The sequence below is a fragment of the Pelophylax lessonae genome (genome assembly GCF_965119305.1).
Source record: "Pelophylax lessonae genome assembly, chromosome: 4".
Taxonomy (NCBI): domain Eukaryota; kingdom Metazoa; phylum Chordata; class Amphibia; order Anura; family Ranidae; genus Pelophylax; species Pelophylax lessonae.
Window position 1 is genome coordinate 418990977 of NC_138771.1, and position 15246 is coordinate 419006222.

The following is a 15246-nucleotide window of genomic DNA, read 5'->3' on the forward strand; positions in this document are numbered from 1 at the left end:
AGCTGATCCATGCTAGTGTGATCAATTTACATCTTGTGTCATCCCGCTAAAGATACAGGCATGCTGTGCAAGAGCACAGCACACCTGTATCTTTTGTAGTCAATACAAAGCTGTGACCCCCACCCATCCCTCACGTAACGACATGCATGCCCTAACACTGGGCATGACCATGGACAGGTCTGTGCTTCGCTGTGGAAGCTATAGCGATCATGTGTAAAGACAAAAGAAAAATTGGATAGGATTTTATAGGCACTACAAAGAAAATTATTAAGCAGAGCTGAATAAAATACATCAAATTTTATTGTATACAAATATAGTTAAAAAAAGGACAAGGATCACAATACATCATTATAACTTCAATCCACATAGGGGAATCATATAAATCATAAATCATTTATATGATTCTCCTATGTGGATTGATGAATGTTTGTACTGATGTAATGTTTTATAATGGATGGTGTGATGTATATTTGTATACAATGAAATTTAATGTATTTTATTCAACTCTATTTAATCATTTCCTAAGTAGTGCCTAAAAAATCCCATTAAATTTTTCTTTTTTTCTTTGTATATGATAAAGGGATGTGGCACTAATACAATATAAGGAACATGGATTAACTATTTTTTGGTTATAATGATCATGTGACCAGCACTTCTGAAGCAGGGAAAGCTGTCAAGACAATTTTTTATTAGTTTTTTTTTTTTTTATACCAAGCACACAGTTAATATAGGCCTACATTTCCTTATTGAAGAATGATTTTATGATTAGTCAGGTTCACAACTGCTTTAAAATGCTTTTAGCCTCATCCCAGAAGTCCTTAAAGCAGACCTAACATGAAAACACAAGGTCTGCTTCATTGACAGCTCCAGCCTCCAAAATTAGAAAAGTTTAGAAAGTTAGCCAAAAAGTTGCAGGAACACATTCTTGCAGGATCCTGAGCAATACACAGCAGAAATTAATTGTGATGACACTACTACTTCCATGAAGTGTGGACCAAAGCAAGTATTTGTTCATTTCTTTCAGCTAATGGTGGCACTCTTTTTAACATTTCTTTTTTTTTTTTTTTTTAGGGTTGGGGGCTGTCATTAAAGCAGTTACTGCATTTTTATGGAAGTTAATTTAATAGGAAAGTACAAAACTTTCAACTTTTTTTTTTAATAAACATGAAAAAGGGATAAACCTGGTGTAAATAGTCACGAAACTGTATGGGTTGATTTTTTAAAAGCCCTACTAGTTTGCAATTATACTTTTTTTTACTGTGCTACACAATGGCTGAGCTTTATTATTTCTTCTCACAGTGCATCTATTGGTCAGTTAATTTAATGAATAAGTAATCATTGAAAATACACTAAACTTTCCCTGGATGCATCCTTTAGTTAAAGTCTAGGAGTGTTAAAAGAGAAGTATAGGATTTTTTTTAAAAAGAATAATACTTACCTAGGTGGGTGCAGCATTGGTCCAATGCTGCATCTGTCCCCCACTGGCTCTAAGACAGAGAACCGAGTAATCAAACACCACTGATCACTTGGTTCTCAGAGCTCCATGAGCAGAGAGCTGGTGACTATCAGTCACTGCTGTCTGCTCTGCCTCCCCCCTCCCGCACTCACTGGATCGCTGAGCTGTGGAGGGGGCGGGAGTGGCTGGCTCAGGCTCTCAGTGGCTCACTGAGAGGCTGAGACAGGTGCTGGTCCAGGCTCCTGAGTGGATCGCGACCATATTGGCAAGATCTTTCCCCAGCCTAGACCGGATCTGCGACGTCAGATGACAGTGGGCTTTAGCCTACTGTCTGATGATAACGGGCCACAGGAGTGTGAAATGAGCTTTGGCTGTACTTCTCCTTTAACTTAAGTTCTTAAAGCATTTAAAATATCATCTAGTAATTGGTAAGCTGCAATATATTTTATTTTTCTTCTAGATTCCAGATATCCTTTAATGAAAGTTCTGGTTGTATCTGTAAAATACTGTTGGTGGTATTTAGCGAGCGTTCATACTGCTAAAAAGCCTGCTAAATCCTGCAAATCTTAAAAAAAAACACAACTATGGGCAGCATTTCTATTAACCACTTGCCGACCGCCGCAGTCAGCCGCTTACAGACAAAGCGACATAGCCCTAAGTCGCTCGCCCCCGCCGCCCTGCATTTTTATGAGCTGTTTTTCACTAAAGATCTTTTCAGAGCTATTGTGGGCCAAACAAATTTATACGCTGGTCAATTCATCGCCGCCAACCCAAAATCGCCCCTTGCCAGACAATTCGGCTGGAAACCTGTAACGGTTTCTGAGTTTAAGATGTTTCTGGGCCTTTCCCTCAACATGGGCATAAAAAAGAGTGAATTGTGGTTATATTGGTCCACTAGCCCAATTCACCATATGCGCGTGTACTCTGCTTCCATATCCAGAGCGAGATATGAGCAAATTCTGCGGTTTATGCATTTCAACGACAATTTAATCTGTCGTCCTCGGGGAGACCCTGAATATGACCGGTTCCACAAAATTCGGCCCCTCGTAGACAACTTCAATCAGCGGTTTGCAGCCTTGTTTACCCCCCAACAAGTTGTCTGCGTTAATGAGTCCCTAATTAAGTTCACTGGCCGCCTTGCTATGAAACAATATCTCTCCAGCAAGCGTGCCAGATACGGGGTCAAGCTGTATAAGCTGTGTGACAGGGCCACAGGATATACAGTTAGTTTCTGGGTCTACGAGGGAAAATATAGCACTGTGGAGCCCCCCAACTGCCCAGACTACATAGGGAGCAGCGGCAAGATAGTTTGGGACTTGGTGTCACCCTTATTCGGAAAGGGGTACCATTTGTACGTGGACAATTTTTAAGCGTGCCACTTTTTTGTCACCTGCTCGAATTACAAATTGGCGCATGTGGCACCGTGCGACCTAATCGCCGGGGCTTCCCCCAATGGCTTGCAAATTCCCGTCTTAGTCGGGGGGGGGGGAGAGCCTGCTTGAAAACGGACAAATTGCCTGCAGTGAAGTGGAGGGATACACAGAATGTTTTCGTTCTGTCCTCCCTTCACACAGACATGACAGTCCAAATTATAACCTTAATATGGGAGGGGTTGACCTTTAAGACCAGCTTTTGGCGCCGTCTTTGTTGCCCGTAAAGCCAAATGCTGGTACAAAAAAGTGTCTGTTTATTTATTTCAATTGGCTATGCTGAACGCCTTTGTACTATACAGAGAGCGTCAGGAAGAACTGGATCCTTCTGAGAATTCCAGGAAGAGATCATCAATGCCTACCTGTACCCAGTAGGTGTTCCTGCCCAACTTCCCCTTCCAGATGCAGTGAGTCGGCCGCATGAGAGGCATTTTTCACATATCCTCCCAAGTACCCCTACCCAAAGACACTCCCAAAGAAGATGTTGTGTCTGTAGCAGGCGTTGATTTAGGCGTGACACCCGCTATTATTGTCCCACCTGTCCTGACCAACCTGGTCTCTGCATCGGGGAATGTTTCGAGCGCTACCACAGACTAGTGGAGTTTTAGTGCAGGGTACAGCATGACACAGTGTAGGGCACACTAACACAGGGTCTCGAAAGATGTTCGATGGCTATCGACATTTTGAGAGACCCTAACCTGTAAAGTTGCAGTTCAGAAAAAAAAGTGTAAAAAAAAAAATACAAATTCTTTTTTAAAAATTTACAAAAAAAATATAAAATAAAAAAACCAAAAACAGTTGTCGTGTCAGTTATTTTTCTGTTCTTCTACTCTTCCTACTGTACTTTTAATGTACTTTGTTTGTTTTTCATTCTTTTGTTAACCTGTTTGCCTTGCAGGTACAGTCATCGGCTGCCACACTGATTTTATATATTCTGACACAAACAGCGTTTGTGCTCAGCATATAGGGATACCTCTGATGGCAGCGCTGTGGTAGGTTGATTTCACCACTGCAGTTAAAATACCTTTAGGTATATGTGGAATTTTGTCATGTATTAAGAAGTGGGTTTGGATGTTTGGGCGGTTAATGGTGTGTATACTACACAATTTTCCTGCAGAGATTTCTGTTTTTTTCTGTTCTCTTTTTTTCATTCTGCCCACAGGCTGCATGAAAAAAAAACCTACTCTGTATGCCAAACAAGTACCAGCAATGTACTGGTACTGGACTTTTAGTAGTTATACCAGGATGATGCCTGCAGATTTAGGCATCATCTTGGTATCGTTTTTTACAGCCAGCGGTCGGCTAACATGTAAAAGCAATCCTAGCAGATAATTGGCCACTAGACTGCATTACAAGCAGTGGGGGGGGGGGGGGAGTAGTCCGCATTTTTTCTTGGGCTCTCCTGTCCCACCGGTTAACCCGCGAGTGCAGCCAGTGGTTCAATTATCTAACCATAGAGCTGATTTGAGACGAGAATGGGTCCAATCCTCTCTATGGCCTAAGATACCAGAAGCTACTAGAATTTCATGACTTCTGTTTCACCAGAAATAAACAGCACCATTGGGAAATTGGGAAAGCATTTTATCACACCAATTTTGGTGTGGTCAGATGCGTTAAGGTCAGAGGAGAGATCTAGAGTCTAAAAGACCCCAATTTTTTTAAAAAAAGAGTACCTGTCATAGGGGATATTTAAATTCACTGTGATAACAATAAAAATGATTTTAAAAAAATATGAAAGGAAAGGTGTCAAAATAACATAAAAAAGCAAAATAAATAATAAAAAAAAATCAAGCCCCCTGCCCCCCCATGCTTGCGCGGAATATAAAATATTCCATGGACTCATTATGCCTTTCAGCAAATAGTTTGGAGTGTCTACTTTGCAAAATTGGGTTATTTGAGGGGGTTTTGTGCTATCTTGAAATTTCAGGGCCTCTGAAACTGTGACAGGTAGTGCGGAGGTGAAATACACAATTTACGCCATTAGAAAACCTGAAGGTGGTGATTGGTTTTCGGGGTCACGTAAAAAGCTAGGCTCCCAAAAAGTCTCACACATGTGGTATCCCTGTACTCAGGAGAAGCAGCAGAATGTATTTTGGGGTGTCATTCCACATATACCCATGTCATGTGTGAGAAATGTATCTTTTAGTGACAACTTTGTGTTAAAAAAAATTTAAAAAAAATTAATTTTCCCAAAACTTGTAGCAAAATATAAAATATTCCATAGACTCACCATGCCTCTCAGAAAACAGCTTGGGGTGTCTGCTTTCCAAAATGGGATAATTTGGGGGGTTTTGTAGTATGTTGACATTTCAGGGCCTCCTAAACCATGATAGGCAGTGAAAGAAAATGCAATGAAAAATGTTCATTGCATTTTGAAGGTGGGGATTGGATTTCGGGGTCCCATACACAGCTAGGCTGCCAAAAAGTCTCACATATGTGGTATCCCTGTACTCAGGAGACACAGTAGAATATATTTTGGGGTGTAATTACACACATACCCATGGCATGCGTGAGCAATATATCATTTCAATGACAACTTTGTGTAAAAAAAAAAAAAAATGCTTTTTTTAGTCATTTTTCAAACACCTATGACAAAAAAATTAAATATTCAATGAGCTCAACATGCCTCTCAGGACATTCCTTATGATGTCTACTTTCCAAAAAGTGGTAATTTGGGGGTGTTTTGTATTGCCCTGCCATTTTAGTCCTTCATGGAATGAGATAGGTAGTCAGAAATTAAAAGCTGCATAAATTCCAGTATATACACCATAGTTTGTAGACGCTATAACTTTTGTGCAAAACAATAAAAATACGCTCATTGAAATTTTTTGTCAAAGATATGTAGCTAAATACATTTTGGCCAAAATATATGACATACATTGAGTATATTGGATATTTTTAAAAAGACAAAGTTGAAAATGTAATTTTTTCTCAAACTTTTCGCATTTTTTATTAATATCGCAAAAAATAAAAAGCGCAGAGGTGATCAAATACCACCAACAGAAAGCTCTGTTTGTGGGGAAAAAAAGGACATAAATTTAGTTTGGGTACAGTATTGCATGACCACTCAATTGTCTGTTAAATTCCCTTAGTGCCAAGTTGAAAAAAGGGGCCTGGTCTTTGAGCAGCCAAATCCTCTGGGGCTTAAGTGGTTAAAGTAAACTGTAACTCCATGTCATTTAGCTTTTTCAAGTACTGTGTATCATTAACTCTTTGCTTCAAGCATTGGATGCATTGGTTTCTAATGCTGACAACAATGGACAATGCCAATGCAATGTGCATCTCCATTGAGACATAATGTGATAGGGTGACAACGCAGGAAATTGGAGCCAGGGACAGAACATTAGCACTCAGGAAAAGCCTTAATATATTAAGAATGACCTTTGTAGTTCCTTTAACGTGTTAAACTGCTAGGTATGATGCCTTGTAAATGCTTGATAAATATAAAGAATTCCAGACTAGTGTTTACAAGCTCAAGCTAAACCACGCCGTGTTTAGGACACAATATATGCATAGATAAAGGACAGCTATCACAAACCAAAGCCCACATCTTATTTAAAACAATGGTGTGAAGCCTGTTGGCAATAGTAAAACTTCTTGTCTTGTGCTTCATAAACCAAGTCAGTACCCAGTGAACGTCTCTGTGTTTCTGCTCTGTGTTTCTTTGTGATCTATTCCTGATCAAAAGAAGCTGATGGTTAGGTAACATTTCTGACCATTGGTCTTACTAGTCCTTTTGTGGTATTGTTGGCTATAATAAAAAACTATTAATTCTAAAAGAAAAAGTGCAGTAGCCCACCCTTCTTAGCCCCCTAACCTAACCTAAAAAAAACTCTGACCTAGCTGCTTACGTAAAAGGGTAAATCCACTTTCATGGGGAAACAAATAGCAAATAAAGAAAAAATAATATATAGCGTATACAATTGTGACTCAAGTCATATTGTAAATAAATGGTAGTAAAACGACCTTTACTTTTCAATCTCTAGCCGCTGTAATTTTCTGAAAATACAATGCAATATGGCTACCTGGAGGTGTTCTGTACACAGAATGTGTACTGACCACACCCCAGAAACATAATTTCCTGCTTGTGTAATTGGCTCGCTGATTTTTCCAGAAGTCTGCCTAAGACAAAAATCAGATTTCAGGCAACCCCTGGAACAAAAATGTAATTTTTTTGGTGAGATACTCCAATAGGAACACGTCTAAATGGATTCAGCTGGTTGATAATTATGAAACCACTCCCATTAGATCCATTCAACCCAAAGGCATAGAGGAACAAATAGTGATTTCTTCAGAATAACAAAAGGAAGGAATCTGCAACAATGTTTGTTATAATCCTTGCAATGTACATAGAGGGGAATGTTTTTTTTTTAAATAAAGTGGAGTTACGCTTTATATGTTTCCAGTCTCAACCTGCAACCCCATGCAAATCTATGAGGGCTATGGAAATGGCCAGCAATATTAACAATTTTCACCAATAAAGGCCACCACTGTACAAAGCTGGTTGGGGGATGACTAGGTTAGTATAGGTTAGGGTTAAGTGTTCACTTGTCCTTTAATAATTAGGCTATGCCATTTGTTTACTCAACCAACAGCATACATTTTACATGAGAAAGATAAAATATTTATTAAATGTAAAAATGTTGTCAATAAATATGTCCCACACATTTCCAGATATGCAAATTTGGGATTTTTGTACTACTGAATTTCTGAGTACCGTATATACTTGGGTATAAGCCGAGTTTTTCAGCACATTTTTTTGTGCTGAAAACTTCCCCCTCGGCTTATTCTCAAGTCATAAAAAAAAATGTCCCTGGCCGTCCCGACGTGCTCCTGAGGTGCCTTAGATTTAAAAATGGCGCCGCCCGGCGCCAACATGTCACTGCGCATGCGCTGCCACCACTCGCGAATGGCCGTGCACGTTCGGCTATTCCCGGGAATAGCCAAACGTATGCAAGCTTTCCCGAGCGGCGGCGGTGCATGTGCAATGACTTGTTGGAGCCGGGCGGCGCCATTTTTAAATCTAAGGTGCCTCAGGAACAGGTAAGTGAGACTCCTCTACAGCCGCACAACCTGCCATTATGCGGGGCTGCGGGCATACTAGAAGAGATACAGTGCTGCGGGCATGGTTCATGTGTACCATGCCTGCAGCACTGCATCTCCTGTAGTATGCCCGCAGCCCCGCATTCTCTTGTACTATGCCCGCAGCCCTGCATTCTCCTGTACCATTACCATGCCCATAGCCCTGCATTCTCCTGTACCATTACCATGCCCACAGCCCTGCATTCTCCTGTACCATGCCCACAGCCCTGCATTCTCCTGTACCATGCCCGCAACCCTGCATTCTCCTGTGCCATGTCCGCAGCCCTGCATTCTCCTGTACCATGCCCGCAACACTGCATTCTCCTGTACCATGCCCGCAGCACTGCATTCTCCTGTACCATGCTCACAGCCCTGCATCTCCTGTACCATGCCCACAGCCCTCCATTCTCCTGTACCATGCCCGCAGCCCCTGTTTTGGGTCTCTTGGTGGTCCAGTTGGGTTCAGTAGCTTCTGCATTTCCCACCCATGGCTTATACACGAGTCAATCATTTTTCCCATTTTTTTGTGGTAAAATTAGGGGCCTCGGCTTATATTCGGGTCAGCTTATGCTCGAGTATATATGGTATTTAACTTCTCTTCAGACACACCAAAGAGTAATGTGAGAATTGTAGAATCCATAGAAATTCATTTAGAATTCAATTTGCACTGATCTGACAACTGACTGTCTGGTTTTGATAGTGTTAATGGTGTTAGGATTAGTTTACACTTGTAGCCAGGGGGGGGTGTCAGTAAAAATAAAGCCAGATTTGTACCCCCACTATAAAGGCAGCCAGACAGGGATGAACAAATGCCGCAGCCAAGATGGTTTGAATCGCAGTGCAGAAAGAAATGATCAATGCGGTCACTTTTGGCAGGCAGTATCAAGAGAATGGGGCCACATTGCAACCGTGAGCTAAACACTATGCTCATGGTTGCAACACAGTTTTTCCATTCAAACAGCCTTTTCAGTTTTCAATAAAAAAATATATATATATTTAGAAGTTGGCAATATTGCCTCCTGACTGGATGTCATTCGCGCCTGCACTGCTCTGTGAAAAGCATTCCATCATTTTTCACAGAGCAACGCATGTGTAAAGGAGCCCTTAGATTGTTACGGTTCTTTGTTTTAATTTATTACACAAATTTATAAGAATGATTCGAATATTTAGTAACCAGTTAGTGATGTCAAGAGAAATATTTTGTGGACTGAGACGGTTATAATAATTTACAGTTTTCAGATATTGAATTATTACATGATGAATGTGCAACATAAATGTATAGAGTTTCCCTTTTTATTCCAATCACGTCTCTTCACTTTCTTTGGAGCCATAATGCTGTAAATCTAATTTTAGGCTTCCTGTCACTTGGTCTTAAATATCCTATTTTTACAGTTCAGTGAGGTATTATTCCTTTATACTAATCTCTATTCTATAGACTAGGAAAGAAAGGAAAAAGACAAATGTTCTACTTGTGTGAATTTTTTCACTTTAATTCATTCATGGTTTTTTCTTCTTTTTTTTTTGACAGAAAAAAGATTAAATTCTATAGATCACTGAACTCTATCTGCTTGAAACTGCTAAGCATGATTATTTTACAGCACGAGGAACTTCTTCCACTGTTTATAAAACCAACTCTGTTAAAACATAAATCCTTTATCTTTGTTCCGTTAATTTAAGAAATTTAAATAACCCAAACGACTGTTTTTGAAAAGTAGTCATGACTTCTTTGATAAATCCACAGCTGATGTTGATCTATCAAAATAAGTGAACACCAGCCAGCTTTCAGATTGAAGAAGACAAGTATCAGCAAGTGAAAGAATATTCATTTTTCACTACTGCAGGAGACAAGTTTGTAAAGTCTCAGTGCTTTGATATGATTTGTAATTGAAAAAAAAAGGCTTCTCAACGCTCTAGACAAATAACCTGATGAAAAGGGTCAAATGTAACTGTACTGGCTCTGATTTATGAAAGCAAAAATAAATTGAGCATGTTCCCCTTAGTAACTAGTCAAGTACAAAATAAAAAACCTCAGCTGGTCGGTTGCCCACAAACTGATATTTTCGTTTTTATGGATGCCATAGGGTTTGAAAACATCCCGGGTGTCTCTGAAAACAAAGACAGGTAAGGCAATTAGTTTCCTCAGCCAAGTAGTCGGATGACGCAATCACAGTCTCCTTATTGCTCTCATTACAGGTTTCTGTAAAGAGTAGAGTAGGAGATAATCGGACAGATTGGGGTAAGGAGTTCCATAGGATTGGAGAGGCTCTGGAAAAGTCCTGGAGGCGAGCATGGGAGGAGGTGACGAGGGAGCTAGAGAGCAGGAGGTTTTGAGAGGATCGAAGAGAACGATTAGGTTGGTATTTTGAGACTAGGCTAGTGATGTAGCTGGGGGCTAAGCTGTGATGGCTTTGTAAGATGTTGTTAGTATTTTGAATTTAATTTGTTGATTGAGAGGAAGCCAGTGGAGGGCTTGACAGAGAGGAGTAGTGGACACTGAGCAACTGGTAAGGTGGATGAGTCTGGCAGCAGCGTTCATGATTAATTGAAAGGGGGATAGCCTGTGTAGAGGTAAGCCAATGAGAAGGAAATTGCAGTAGTGCGAGGTGACCAGGGAGTGAACTAGGAGCTTTGTTGTGTCATTGGTTAGAAAGGAGCGTATTTTGGAGATGTTGCAGGGGTTGAGGCAGCAAGATTTGGACAGTGATTGGATGTGGGGCTTGAAGGAGAGTTCAGAGTCCAGGACAACACCTAGGACCTTGGCATGCGGGGATGGGCTGATAGTTGTGGCATCGATATTGACAGAGAGATCGGGGGAAGGGGCACGTGGTGGAGGAAAAATTATATGTCCGGTTTTGGATAGTTTGAGTTTGAGGAAGTGGTGTGACATCCAGACTGATATATCTGATAATAAATTAGTGATACGTGAGGAGACTGAGGGAGAGAGCTGAGGGTGGATAAATAGATTTGTGTATCGCCAGCATAGAGATGGTATTGGAAGCCGTGGGAGGCTATCAACTGACCCAGAGAGGAGGTGTAGATTGAAAATAGGAGGAGTCTAAGAACAGAGCCTTGGGGGACCCTAACAGAGAAAGGAAGAGGAGAGAAGGAACTAGAATTGTAAGTAACGCTAAAGGTGCAGTTGGATAAGTAGGAAGAGAACCATATATATGGATGTCCTCTTACCAGAGAGTATGGACCTCCTATCACAGGAGATCAACTAGGCTAGTGTATTTCCACTGATGTTGTTCCAGCATAAAAATGAAAGGGACAATCAAAGATTTCCAACAAACTTAACAATACTCCAAACGTCTCAGACTGTTATTGCCATTGATGTGAACCAAATAAAGAGATAAGCGCTGATAGTGTAACACCTCTTACGAGTATTCTTTATTAAAGATAAACATTGCACTTACATGGTTCACACTTCCAACAGGCATATAAATGAATCCACTAGATATGGCAACCGCTGTGACTTCCGGGTAGTTGCAATGACAAAGATATGTAACTCCGTCCGACCAGTTTTGTCACAACAGGACTTCTCCTGGGGCAGGAGCATCACATCCTGTCACCTCTTTATATATCCATTTCAAATGACCAAGCCTCGCTTTCATCTCACAGGTCGTGTGGCTCAGCAAAGCAATTCACATTTCGTTTTCAGTAGGTACCAACCCTGACATGTTTAACATATCCATTCCCTTGGGAGACACTGGAAATAAGATGTCCCCAGCAGGACAAAGGTCTAGAGTTCCGAAGACATTTGAAATCTACCACATATAGTCTGAGGGCTTCCAGCTAGGAGGCGAAATACTGGGCCCAGTCATTAACTGAAGGTTATCATCTGTACACCAATTAATAAAACAATTAATTCAACAATGCATACATAATTATAAAAAAAATATATATAAAAATATAAAATAAACATGATACCTTAGAAAATGTATTTAAAATATATGAAGCAGGATTTATGAATTACTTTTAAAACAGTTAACATCCCAGTCAACATTTAATCCATTGGGGATGTAACTTTTAAGTAGGAAAATCCACTTAATTTTGGATAGTTTCCTTACCCTTAAACTTCCTCCCCAGTGCGGGAACAAAATGGTCTATTCCCATAAAGAGGGTCCTGGCTGGTTCTCTATTATGTACAAGATCAGTGTCGTGACACACTACGATTCTTGTACTCCTTTTGGTTGTTAGCAATATGCTCATTAAGTCTAACATTAAGCGAGCGGGTGGTGTGGCCCACATATTGCAACCCACATAAGCAATGGAGCAGACTTGTATAAAGTACTCAAAATTTCTACTTGAGTAAAAGTACAAGTGCTCAATCAAAAAGTGACTTGAGTAGAAGTGGAAGTGCTCGCAGAAAAAGTTACTTAAGTAGAAGTACTAAAGTATTCAACATTTTTTTTACTTAAGTATTGCAAGTAGTTTTTTCAAAAAATTTGCTACTTAAGTACTAAAAGTAAAAAGTACCAGTAGTTTTGAAAAAAAAAATCTACTCAAGTACTGAAAGTAGAAGTACAAGTAATGTGTTATGTAGTTATTAAAGAAAGAAGTCAAAAGTTTGAACATCATATTGTTTTTTATTATTTCAAATGATTTATTCAAATGATTAACCTGTGTTTGTTAGTAGTTTCTTGATGCACTTTAAGCGCTGTAGCACCATTTATTTGTTTGTTTCATATTTTCTTTTTATTGGAAAGATTTGGTATAGCAGCTTTTATTATACACAGCCTTTATTTTCCTATGCGCTGATTTACAAATGACATTATACACATTTTTTTGAGCTTTATGCAACCTGCCATCTACTGTTCTGGCAGTGGTCATTTTTTTTAAAAGTAACGAGTAACTATGCAGCACAAAAAAAAAATACTTGAGTAGAAGTATTGAAATCATCGAAAAAATGTAGTGAAGTAAAAGTAGAAGTAGGAGAAAAAAATTCTACTCTAGGAAAGTACAGATACCGCATTTCGGTACTTAAGTACAGTACTTAAGTAGTTCTACTTCGTTACTATACATCTCTGCAATGGAGTAAGTATTAACCAACATCATGTGATCAAACGCATAAAGCAAATGCATAATGCAGTAACACTGACACATCCTACAAAATGATAGGGTCCTTGGGTGTCAGAATATACTTGGTCCCCCTGTTGGACCCTCTTTTTTTCATAATCCTACTGGTTACCACAAGTGTGGAAAATGTCAGGTATACAGTCTTAATAGGTGCAAAACCAAAAAAATATCAGAATTCTCCTCTACCATCACTTTGAAAGTATACACAGTGAGACCTTTTATCACATGTAGCACCACACATATGGTGTACTTACTACAGTGCCCATGTGGGTTGCAATATGAAGCAACTACCCAGAAGTTATAGCGGTCGCCATATCTAGTGGATTTGTTCATATGCCTGTTTGGAGCATGAACCATGTAAGTGCAATGTTTATCTTTAATGAAGAATACTCATAAGAGGTTTTACACTATCAGTGTTTATCTCTTTATTGGGTTCACACCAATGTCTATGACGGTCTGAGGCGTTTGGAGTATTGTCAAGTTTGTGGGAAATCTTGGCTGGTCCCTTTCATCGTTATGTTGGAACAACATCAGTGGAAACACACTAGCGTAGTTGATCTCCCGTGATAGGAGGTCAATACTCTCTGGTAAGAGGACATCCATATATGTGCAGGCGGCAAATTCACCAGGTAGATGGATTTCACTTTGGAAAGGAGGACCCTTTCCCTACATCATCCCTATTTTTGGACTTTGTGTGTCATGTGTATGTGATGTTTTGATGCACTGTATTGTTGGTTAGCGCAACACTTTTTATGACTATTTTTTTTATTGTGATGAATATCTCACTTTAGTGGTGCAGCTTTCCAATCGCTATTTATTTTTGAATACAAGCGCAGTAATGTTTTGTTTACATGACTTATAGGTTAATTATGCCTTCAGCTCCCTTTTTCTTCACAATAACACCCTCATCTCTATCCTCCTCCTGTATTTGACATGTATATTAAAATAGTACTTTGTGGAGCTGTATTGTAAAACTGTACCTTTTGCCCACACTAAAATGCCAAGATTTTATGCCCCTGGAGCTAGATTCCCATTTTGAATGAGGTCTAAATGCTGCTCTGTAAAGGATAACAAGAAACTTATATTAAGGTAAATGTAGGTACCTGCTAATTAAATTTAAAATACATGACTGATTTGTATTTCAAGGGCCGAATTTCAGTTTTCATAAAAAAATAAAAACATTTTTCAATGACATTTCTTGACCAGCCATCCCAATGTGCTTTTCCCTTACTTACCTTTTTCACGGGAGGTTTAAAATCTTGTAAGTTTGTTTGAAATTTTAAACTGATTATTATATTCCATCACTTCCTGTAGATTCTCTCAGCATTCACTTTCTGTAAGTCATCTCCCAGAAGCCTTCACTTCCCTGTAGCATCACAGAAGAGGGCGTGATAGGGTATGTTCACTGCTCTGGACCACACCTTCCTCATTACACTATAGCACCCTCCTAGGTAGGTGCTAGAGAGTGTATAGTTTTTGGGTTTCCCTGCCTAACAGGGGGACTGTCAGGCAAATTTAAGTACTCTCTGCCTAACAGGAAGGAGTGATTCATTGATAGGGTCTGCTCAGTGTGATCAGATGCTGTTCATTTTGTCTGCCTGTTTCACGCTGTTCCAATGGGAGGGGGGATATTGGACAGTGGGAGGAAACCTGACAAATGAGAGAATGGGGTGTAGATACAGCACTGGCCATTGGCAGAGGAAGGTGCCTCAAGGCATGCTGGGTGACTGTATTTATACCAAGAGAGCATGTGTGCATGGGGACTTCAACTGGAGAGTGGGGTTCCAGAAGAAGGGGGGTCACTGCCCCTCCTCTATACAGGCTGCCATGCGGCCTCAGGTAGTCGACCTGAGGGCCAGAGTCGCAGAAGCTGCCACCCAGAGGTCTAGGGGCCTGTTCAGTGAGACCCATCCCTTCAAGCTAGTAAAGTCAGTGGGCAGGTGTAAGCTAAAGGGGATACTGGTTAGTGTCCCGAAGAATCAGTGTTCATTGAGTCTGCTGCAAGAGCAAGCAAAAGACCTATTCTTCCAAGCAATTGCTGTATGGTTCAGCAGAGAGTCTGCTATTCAGTTCAATCAAGTAAGGCCATGTGAGAGTTGGCCTAATCTGTGCATAATTAAAGTTGAAGTATCCCACATATCCCTTCTCCTATCCAAGTTCTACCAATAAATACATTAAAATAAATCCCCTAGACTGGTCATT